The 11202-nt window shown below is 50.8% G+C and overlaps 1 long non-coding RNA gene across 1 annotated transcript; it reads left to right on the forward strand.

The window, feature by feature from the left end:
• The first annotated feature begins 6721 nt into the window (after positions 1 to 6721).
• LOC141568239 (uncharacterized) lies at positions 6722 to 9215 on the forward strand. Its single transcript, XR_012491322.2, has 3 exons — positions 6722 to 7373; positions 8119 to 8327; positions 8947 to 9215. It is a non-coding gene; the product is annotated as an uncharacterized LOC141568239 (long non-coding RNA).
• The last annotated feature ends 1987 nt before the right edge of the window (positions 9216 to 11202 follow it).

Here is an 11202-nt window from a genome sequence, read left to right on the forward strand (position 1 = left end):
CACGATGGTGACTCTCGGACGAGAAGGGGCGTGTAACCAAATCAGTCTCTGTATCTGCAAACGTACAGCCTCCACCAGATTCCAAGCAGAAGTTTCTTTTTACCCTGACACAGTGATGCCAGGGTGTGTGTGGAATAATAACACGTGAACAGTCAACAGACCGATGATGGAGACGGGTGTGAGGGGAAGTAGCCCACCGGACAGTAAAATGAAGGAATTCTATGTATTCGCACATGGTGAATAAATAAAATGCAACCTCCCAGTGCTTACTCTGGAAGGAAGTGCTTCGTATGTGTCTGTGCATTGGATTGCTCACGGCAGCCCTTAGCAGATTCTACGACTGCTGCTGTCACGTTCAGTCAGAAAATGCATGCCACTCCCAAAGTCACAGCTGGAAGCCGGGGTTCGGGATGTGATGCAGGCGTCTGTGCCCAAACCTTCCTCACTGACACTGCCCACTGCCCTCATCACAAAGCAACAGAATCGAAACAGCGTGTTACTGGACCAGAAACGACTGCTCAGTGGCATAGAACGAAGAGCCCAGAATTAGGAGAACAGAAGAAAGTGTGCTGTTTAAGAGCGTCTTCCCTTTCATAGACTAGATGGATTTTCCCCAGAACGATTTTGGAATAACTGATAGTAATTAGTAGGAGCTGGTTTTCTACCCAGTTCCCCAGACCAAAATAAACCCCAAATCCATTGACTACAGAATGGAAAAAAGGGAAGCCAAAACATAATTGGGTGAATATTGGGTGAATATTTGTTATAAACCTGGGATCGGGAAAGCCTTTCTAAATATATCACAGAACGGTACAGGAAAAGATGGACAGATCTGATGATAAAAAAATCTGAACAAATTTATTTGTGAAAAAAAGATACCATAAACAGTTAAAAAGTAAATGATAGGGGCCGGCCCTATCTAACTGGTGGCTCAGGCAGTTAGAGCTCCATGCTCCTAACTCCGAAGGCTGCCGGTTCAATTCCCACATGGGCCAGTGGGCTCTCAACCACAAGGTTGCCAGTTCAATTCCTTGAGTCCCGCAAGGGATGGTGGGCTCTGCCCCGTGCAACTAAGATTGAACACGGCACCTTGAGCTGAGCTGCCTCCTGGATGGCTCAGTTGGTTGGAGCGCATCCTCTCAACCACACGGTTGCCGGTTCGACTCCCGCAAGGGATGGTGGGCTGTGCCCCCTGCAACTAGCAACAGAAACTGGACCTGGAGCTGAGCTGCGCCCTCCACAACTAAGACTGAAAGGACAACAACTTGAAGCTGAACAGCACCCTCCACAACTGAGATTGAAAGGACAACAACTTGACTTGGAAAAAAAGGCCTGGAAGTACACACTGTTCCCCAATAAAGTCCTGTTACCCTTCCCCAATAAAATCTTAAAAAAAAAAAAAAAAAGTGAACGATAAACTGGAAAAAATATTTGCTGTATAATTTATATTGATTTTTAAATATTCAGGAAAAAAAAGAAACAAAATCTCGGGGGGGATGGGAAATTCCCATTTTTATGAATCAATCTTGCAACATCTTGACATTCTAGGCTCTTTCCAAGCGCGCTTCTCTCTCCTCATTCTGAGCGCCCAGACCCCTGGCCTGGAGAATCCTGCAAGTTCTGTCCTGGTAAATCCCAGGTAGCCGTGTTCGCCTCCTGCCTGCCCCCTAGCGGAACGAACGAGAAGGACAGTGCACTGGACCAAGTCGGGAAGTCCCCTGGGTTTTAACAAAGGGCGCTGAGATTCTGGGTAAGTCCTAGCAATTCTCTTAGTCACGCTGTTAGGGGTTGAGAGGGCCACCGGGAAGTTTCCTTTAATGTAAACATTTAAGATACGCTATAATTTTCTTAAACCCAGTCTAATATTTTTTGACGTGTTCCATATACTGGTAGCCTAAAACAAAAACAAAAACAAAAAAACAATTGGCTTGAACCCTGCGCAATAATCAGAGGCCCTAGCAATTTATATTAATCAGTCATCAAGTATTCAGATATTCATAGAACACCCACTGGGTGCAAACATGAACAAAACATAAATTATGCAAATTAGACATTTCAGTCATTTAAAAATAATTTCCCATATGGGCCCTGTTGTTTTAAGTTTCAACCAAATGATATAACTTGTCATTGGCCGTCATGCTGTTTCACTTCCCTGTGAGCTGCAGCAGCCAGGAGTTGTTCAAAGGACAAGGAAAGTTTGGAGCCTCCATCTGCTGGCGGCAGCCCTGTCCGGGTGGGAGCCCCTGCTTCTTTTCCCATTTGCCTTCCTTCCTTCCTTTGATCCACCCATCCACCCCCCCTTCCTTCCTTCCTTGCTTCCTTCCATCCATCCACACACCCACCCATACATCCATCATCCATCCATCCATCCATCCACCCATCATCCATCATCCATCCACCCACCTATCCATCCATCCTTCATCCATCCATCATCCATCCATCCATCCATCATCCATCCATCCATCCATCCATCCATCCTTCATCCATCCATCCATCATCCATCCATCCATCCATCCATCCACCCACCCACCCACCCACCTATCCATCCATCACCATCCATCATCCACCCATCCACCCACCCATCCATCCATCCATCCATCCATCCATCCATCCATCCATCTACCATCCATCATCCATCCATCATCCATCCACCCATCCATCCATTATCCATCCATCCATCATCCATCCACCCATCCATCCATCTATCTCTCATCCTCTCCATGAACACAGGACCCAGGCAATCTCTTCTTGGGCAGTGAGAGAAGGGGATTTGGTAAGAGATGATCTTGTCTTAACTCATGTTGAGGGCCTTGTCCTCACATCACCTGATGGTAGATTAGTGGCAACAAGGGGATTTGCTTTGGTGTCCCAGCTCCTGCTCCTGCACACTTTCCCGTCAACATCCAAAGTGTGTGTCACTCCTATCCTGCTCATGCAGGTTTATAGGTGCGATGCAGTGATGCTCAGCAGCTGGAATAGCTGAGGGACAGCAATGGAAACCCTCTGTACAGCGCCGTGAATTACTGTAATGGATGACTCCATGTCACACCGGTCTAAAGGGAATACTGGTGCTACTGGCTCATGAGAAGTAATTTCTGCTGTCAAATGAGGTGGAGAATGAATGTGCGTGTCCCTGAACTTCCCCTGTTCTTTCAACTTGGGTTCTGAGCTCAGCAAAACGATTTATGGGAAGCCACTGGAGACACTTCCACTTCTGTGGGAGGAAGGTTGAATTCATTTGTCAGAAAGGCAGACTGAGTGGGCTCTTCATTAAAAGTATAAACTCAACAGATAGGAATGCACAGCGACTCGTACCTGTCCGTAATCAGTGTGGCAAGCTCTATGCTGAAAGGTGAGAAATTTGGAACGTCCGTGCCATTCCTCGGACAGTTTCCACCACCAAGACAGGCCGAGTGACAGGTGGTGACAGTGAAAGGCATTGGGTAATTTGGGCTTTCCAGCCATTCATCCTTTTAGATCAGTGGTGTCAGACTCAGAGAAGAGTATAATACTTGATTGAGATAGGAAATGGAACATGAAATAGAAATGATTTGTGCCCCAGGAAGAGTGATTCATGGGCTGCTGTTTAGTATTTAATTTCCAGCAAGCTTGCCTAATCTCAGTTCTTGTGCCATCGGCTGAAATATTAAGTGTGATCTCATCACATTTATTCCTCCTCGTGATACTAAATAAAACTGAGAACTCAACAGCTCTCTAATACGCACTCAGAGCACAGGCTGCAGGTTAATAAACCTAATTTAAAGGAACTCAGACTGTGACATTTATGTTTTAACTGAATGAAGGGAGAACTCGGATATATTGTCTCGAGTAAGTGTATCTCCTTTAAATAAGCCTGTATCGTTCACTCTAGCTGGTGGTATTAAAACGTATACCAGCTACGGCTTATACTTTCGTTTCTAATGCCGTGATCAATACCGTACAAACATAAGGCTCAGAGATTGTCCAGCTGGGAAGTCACAGGATCCCTAACTATCAGGAATTGAGATTTCATTTCATCTCTCCTTTGTTTCACAGACAGTCTGTTCAAACAAAAGCCAGAACACAGCAGGGATTGCAATGCGAACCCTGAAACAGTTTGAAGATTATAGAGCAATTCTAGAGGACTTTTCCTTTAGAAGCACGTAATTGGTTTCGTTGGAAGCCATTAGTCTTCCTTCTGTAATACTCTCAAGCATGCAATTTATATCTTCACGCGAACAGAAGCAGCTCCTTGGAAGGCTCGAAGGACAGGAAGGCCGTTGCAATCTACGGAGCCCAAGGAGATCATTAATTACCGTGCCGACCGTTCCCTGAGTCGGTTGAAAAGTCCTGGGCTAAACGATGAAATCGTCTGTGTTGTGAGCGTCCATGCCGTGTGCTGAGTGCAACGCTGGTCCTCAGGAGTCGCCTGGCCCCTGTTCCTGGCTGCCATCCTTCAGCACCTCCCTTTATGGTCTTTCTAGGGCCTCAGTCCTCAGGGCTTGCCCATATTTCCAGGATCTGGACGAATCTCTCCCTGGTTTGCATGTGGGCTCCAGTGTCTGGATCTGACACTGAGGCCCCCGAAGGCCTTCTCCCGAGAACTCCGTGAGCAGCCCAGGAGGGGAACATTTTTTGCTCCCTGCTCTGTTCCCAGGCGACTCTAGGCTGACACGGGGACCCAGCTGAGGCCGTCTCGTTCTCCCTTTCCCTGCAGTGCAGACATTACCAGTCTCACCGAGATGCCTGGTTGCCGTAGAGCCGCCCACACATGGGTGGAAACACCTAAAACGTGGTGAGATGCCCGCCCCCAGGCAACCTCGGGCATTTTTTAGGGAAGAATAAGGATGTCTGAGTAGTCACATGGATTCTTCCAGGAAGAGCTCAGCCCCAAATAGGCTCTTTTTCATTCTTTACATCAGAAGAAGCCTCTTCCGTCACAGAGCAGATGAGAGCCCAGCAAGTCCGCGTCGGACTGAGTCACGAAGAGCAGGGTCGGCACAGGGAAGCTTGGGACCAAGCTTAAGGCACGTGCCGACGGAGAGCCTGAGAATGTTCTGGAACCGGCTCGGCTCTGGGATCGGCACATATCAGCATGAGGAGGCAGGAGCAGGTAACTCGGGTGGCTGAAGCCTAAGTCAGAAGAAGGAAGATGAAAGAGGCCGAAGGCCAGCGGCAAGGAGAACACAGCAGTTGCCTGAGCTTCTGCAGAGAGAAAGTTCCTGCCCAAGGAGACGGGCTGGGCATCTGCTGCTGACGAGCGAATCCACGTCCCCTGGTACTTACGTTGGGGAAGGAGGAATTTACGAAGGGAGGTTCACGGAGGGAGGAGGTTGGGTCCCCCTCGTCCCCCGGCCCATGGAGGGGGTGCTGGGCAGGGTCCACACCGGGTGTGTGTCTGCCGGACCGAGCTGGCCGCCGTGTCGGGCAGACGAGTGTCCTCACCAGCGAAGGGCCAGCAGTGTGGCTTTGGGTGTCGCTGCTAGAGTACGTGTCTGGGCTCCTGGCTCCAGCAACCTGGGACTCTTAGGTCCCGTGGGACGTGGAAGCCACCGATCCTGCTTCTAGCTACGTCATTGCCTCAGCAGTCACAGTAAGTCAGGGCAGCCGCCCAGAACGGCATATGGGGGCCCAGGTGAGGTGTGGGAGCTGGAGACCATGAGTGCCAGCCACAGGGCACAGCCACCCCTGCGCTCTGGGTGATCTTTTTCATGCGGGAAGGTGGACCCAGTACTGCCAGGAGTTGGGGTTTTGTCACAAGAAACCTGATCTCCAGACTTTAAAAGATCTCTGGTTTTGCATGGCGTTCAGTGACGCATCGTTTTAAACACCATGCGAGCCTAACGCGTCATCCATGAGCTGGATGCAGCCTGTGGCTGCCCGCGATGGCCTCTCCTGTCATTATAACTGCAATGTGCTTTTATTCAAAAAACAATTGCTTATTAGTTTTTGCAGTCTCATTCCCTCCCCCCTCCCCCCTGCAAACAGATAGTACTCTGTTCTTCTGGAATCCCGTGGGCTTGGGGTGGGAGGGAGGCAGCGTTGTCGAGGGCTGTGCTTGGTAGGATGCTTTTTCAAGTAAAACCTCTGCACAACTATAACACGGAAAGCTGGAAACGTGATAAATGGGTTCTTTCATTTCCTCAGTGAAAATAGATTTTTGCCCCCCCCATTACATAAATAACACGTTTGTTGAAGGAAACATAGAACAATGTAAAATAGTAGAAAATAAGAAATGAGAGACCCTGAAATCAGACCCCCTGAGAATCACTGTCCCCTCTTCTGTCCCCGTCCTTTTGTAGCTCTCCTTACACACACACACACACACACATACACACGCACACGCACTCACACACACACTCACACGCACTCACACACACGCACTCACACACAAATAAGATTATACTGCGTTTGCTGAGGACACCATTTTAAATGCTCACTTAAATTCTCATTTTGTTTCTCCTGCCTCTCCTCTCGTGTCTCCCCTGGCTCTATCTCTACCCCCACCCCCAACATACTAGAACCTAATGGGTATTTTTCCATTTCTCTCTCCATTTATCTGTCTGTCTGTCTATGGTGTATTTATCTAATGTGTTATCTATTTACCTTATCTATCATCCATTTATTTAATCTATTATCTATTTATCTTATCTCATCTGTCTCCTTTCCTCCCTCCCTCCCTTCATCCCTCCCTCCCTCCTTTCCTCCTTCCCTCCCTCCCAACTGGTGCTCATGCTTCATCCCAGAACAGAAGGCACAGCCAGTACCGCTGGAGACAACCCCAGGCTGAGCCCTGCATGAGCGCTCCCCACTGCCTGCGGTGTCATGAGCTGCTGGAAAGCACTGCACAGCTCTGGGAGGGGGTGCCCTAAGAAACAGAGGTTAGTTTTTCATCAGTCTGGGAAGCAGAGTGTCTGAGGTACAACTGAGTATATTGAAATAATGAACACGTGTTTATCCACAAACTCACACTTGCGTGTACGTATCGCTCATCCCTCCAGTCAGCACAGATTGACTGTGTAATGGCTACACGTCAGACCTTATGACAGATGCTCTGTCTGGGAGCAGAAGTGCCGAAGTTCCCAAGTGTATCAGTTATCTGCTGCTGTGTAACCAATAGCAACCAAATGTAGGCTTCTAACTATCCGTGTCATTGTCTCGTGACTTTGCAGGTTGGCGATTTGGGGTTCTCCTGGTCTGGGCTGTGCCCACCTGGACTCGCTCTGGTGTCTGCCATCGGCTACCGGGTCAGAGAGGACCAGCTGCTCAAAAATCAATGCAGCAGCCACAGGAGACCCTCCCTGTATATGGTGGCTCACTGTCCAGCAGTCTGGCCTGGGCTCCATCCCACGGGATCTCAGGGCTTGAAGAGGTTCAAGATGCAAGCCCACAGGGTAAGCCTGTTTCACATCCCTACTTGTCACAGGTTTGCTACTGTCCCAGTGGCCAAAGCAGTGCTAAGGCCGTCCCCTGCCTCCGGGATGGAGGGAGAATCCCGCTCTGGAAGGAAGGTGCTGCAAAGTCACCAGAGGGACGTGTATACAGACAGAGGACGAATCTGTGGTCACTGTGGCCGACTGACATAACAAGAAAATGCAACCAAGTGGCTTCCAGGCTATAGCAAAACATTCCTTGAATACCATGGGGTACACAGCAGGTGGTGGGGATTCTGCCAGGGGTGGTCAGGGGAGGATTCAACCAGGAAGTGATGCTTGAACCGCGTTTGGACGCAGGAGGGGGGTGAGGAGGTGGGAACTGTCCTGATACCTTCAGGTAACCCCACGTGCTCTTCTGGTCAGTTAATCCGCTTTTCCCATACTAGCTACTTAGTTCTTCTAACAACTGCGGTACTTACTCCTACTATCCCCATTTCACAGATGAGGAAACTGGGGCACAGAGAGGTTAAGTAACTGGGAACTCTTTGTGCCTGTCATCTCTAGGAACAAGGGGACATGATTTATAAATGGAGCAGGAGGAAGAAGAGAAAGTTGTCCCCACTCGGACTCAGTGGTTGGATCAGAGAAGTGACTATTTGGGATTCAGCCCCTGGGGACGTGGGATTGGAAGGCAGACGCCTCACCTCCCAGCCACCAAGCACACCCATGACCTTTACCACCTCTCATGTCCTCCCCGCTGCAGGTCCTGCACAGACCTGCTCTCCTGGCTGTGGGCAAAGAGGAGACTGGGAACAGCATGGGGCCTTCCCCTCGGCCAGCAACCCCCGGCCAGCGACCCCCGGCCAGCGACCCCCAGGACGAGGAGGTTTGCTAAGATCTGGGAGCCTGCGAGTGCCTCGTCCCTCTGTCTTCTTCAAGCCAGCTGTCTCGGGAGCAGCGGTGAGCTCATAGGTGAGGACTCACGTCTCCTCAAGGTCTAGGTCTTTTCCTTACTTAGCAAGGAGCTGAAACCTGCTGAGGGTTTGGAAGGCAGAAGCTCCAGCCAGCCTCTGGCAGACTCCCGAGTGTGCGTCTGTGGCGTGAAGCTTCAGGAGCCGATAGTAGAAGGAATACGTCTTCCATTCTGCCGGAGCCCCGAACCGCCTTTTGTGTTTCCCATAATTGCACTCACTCTATTCACTGCACAGCCATGGAAACCCAGAGCAAAGCCCTTTTTATGGAGTTCTAACTCAAAAGCTTAATCACATTTTGGCAGCTTTTCTCCCTGACACAGAAGCATAAACTCTCTTCTCGCCCTTTTGGCCCCGAGGTTTGGGTGGGAGGCATGTCTTTACATAACATCACAGCAGATGAAAAAAGGAGAAATCGTCCACTTGCCTCCCAACCGTTGGTTGGCTAGGCTTCCACTCTGTGCAAATGCCCGGGCTTCCCCCCGCCACCCCCCCCATGGCAGACATCTTCCACAGATCAATATCTTCCTCCGAATCTGGAAACCCTAAGGGCCTGCGGGCTGGAATTCCTGAACAGAATACGGAAAGGAACCCGTCCTGATTTCATTCGTTTCTTACAGTGCCAAGTCCTCCCACGTGTAGAACTGGAGAAGCTGGCAGCCCCGGGGAGACAGCGGACCTGCGGCCTCACAAAGCAGCAGCCAGCGAGCAGAGACCAAGAAGGTTCAGCTCAGGTCACAGCCAGCAGTCTGGCCCGAAGGACCCTGGGAGCAGGCAGTGCGGGAGGGGCCAGAGCAGGAATGGTGGCCGGTCAAGAAATCCATGAGAAAGGGTCGAGGACTGTAAGGAAGAGGACAGGGTTTGTAGGAAGGATACAGAAAGTCTGGCAGGCGGGGAGCCAGGCCGTGGTGTGCCAGCTCTGCTCACACTGGATGTGAGAGCCTATTGTTAAATCCTCAGCATCTCTGTGACCTTGCTGACGTCACCTGTCCAAGGTCATGGCAGCAAGGTCATGTAACACACCTGATAACAGGTCCGAGCTGCGATTCATAAGAGGCCCTTTCCAATCTTGCCTGTCACACATTGGCGGCCAGTGCGCAGACAAGGATATCATTTTGCATGAACTCTTCTATCGCTTTAAAAAAAAAAAGTGGATTTAATTTTGAAGAAGACGTCCCATCCACTCTTTTGTGTTTCTCAAAAAAAATGGGCTGCTCCTTTCATGAGAAAAGGCAGTGCTGCTGCTCTAAGAGTTGCTCAAACAAAACTGGAAGGCTCAGCATGGTCCTACTTGCCGCCTATTAATATTAATGCCTATTAGCACACACCACAGGAGAAGGCTGGGCCGAGGCCCCAGCTGCACGGAGAACAGGGAACCAGACTGAGCTGGGAAACCTGGCCTGGAGCCTGGCCCTGGATCTACACGCTGTGTGTCCTTGCAAGACTCATTTCACCTCCCTGAGCTCCCACGCAATGGAGAGAGTCTGAGCTTGAGGGATGATTGCTGAGAAGTAAAGCTGAAATGAACGCTCGCCCAGCTAGAGTAGGAAGGTCGGTGGCTCCCTCTTCCTGTGAGTTCAGGCAGCAGTTCCTTTTCACAGGCCCGTGTCTCATCCCACGCACGGTGATTATATTGTACCGACACTCTTCCCCTCCAGAGCAGGGAAGGCAACTGACTTGTTTTTCCTACCACGTCCCTCGGGATGATTGTCAGGGAATGAACGGATCAGCGTGGGTGAGCGATGTTGCAAGACTCAGAGCGCACACAGTGTGAGGTGTGGGCACGGACGGGGTGTGGTGCAGCCTGGCTCAGCCCCTCCCCGAACCCGGGACCACAGAGCCCGCTGGTCCCCCCAGGATTCGCGGTGTGTCCTGATCCAGGAGCTCGGCCATCTTGCATGGCAATCCCCGCTTCCTTCCAGTCTTCTGTTGCAGTGTCTCATTTTTAAATGCATTGTCTCCTTCCACGAACTGGACCCAGCCTCGTCACCACTCCCCAGCCTGGTGGCTCACAGCCGAGTAAGCGTTAGGTCATCCAGAGGGCTTGTTGAAACACTCCTGGTCCCCTAGGGCCTGAAAGCCCTCAGATGCTCAAACGCTTCTCTCTCCCACCTCTTTCTCCCTCCCTGCCTATTTCCTTTTTCTTAATTTTTAAAAATGTGTAATTACCGTCGGCACTCGTATTAGTTTTAGTTCTCCAGCGTAGTGATTAGACATTTATATAACTTACGAAGTGATCCTGCCTACTTCATTCTCGTCTTTCGTCCGTCCGTCTTTCTCTTCCTCTCCAGGCACAGGACAGAAAGTGGCTGCCCCACAGCATTGAAGTGGCGTCCCTAAACCCAAACAACTGGCCATGGAGCAGAGGTCATGAGGCAGCATGGCAGCTGCAGCGCCCTCTGCTGGCAAGGAGGCGTTCCCAGGGAACGTGCAACAGCGGGAAGGCGCCATAGCGTCAGGCTCTGGCTTGGGACAGACATGGCATCGCAGCCTTTGCCTTCAAGAAGCTCACTGTCCAGTGAGAGAAACGCCTCACGTTGCACCGCTGGTAAAGGAAATGGCAGAATATGACCAGGACTGGAAGAGCAGTGCAGGTAAGGTGCTGGGGGAGGGCAGAGGGAGGAGGCGTGACTTCAGGCTGGGAAGCGCGGGAAGATATGAAACTCTGAGCCTTGAAGGACTGTGTCCACAGTGCAGGAATTGGAAGGAACCCCGGAGCCAAAGGGTGGCGGGACGTGTAAGAGAGAAGCAGGCAGCACCCATCGAATGAGACGCCAGGCGTTGACTGAGACCCGCGGCTCAGAGAAAGGCTGGGACAGCCTGCCTGAGGCCTGCCTGCCATGACGAGCCTGAGCTAGGCTGTGACCTGTGCAGAG

The sequence above is a fragment of the Rhinolophus sinicus genome, chromosome 13 (assembly GCF_057876585.1).
Source record: "Rhinolophus sinicus isolate RSI-liver-muscle chromosome 13, RSI-T2T, whole genome shotgun sequence".
Classification (NCBI taxonomy): Eukaryota; Metazoa; Chordata; class Mammalia; order Chiroptera; family Rhinolophidae; genus Rhinolophus; species Rhinolophus sinicus.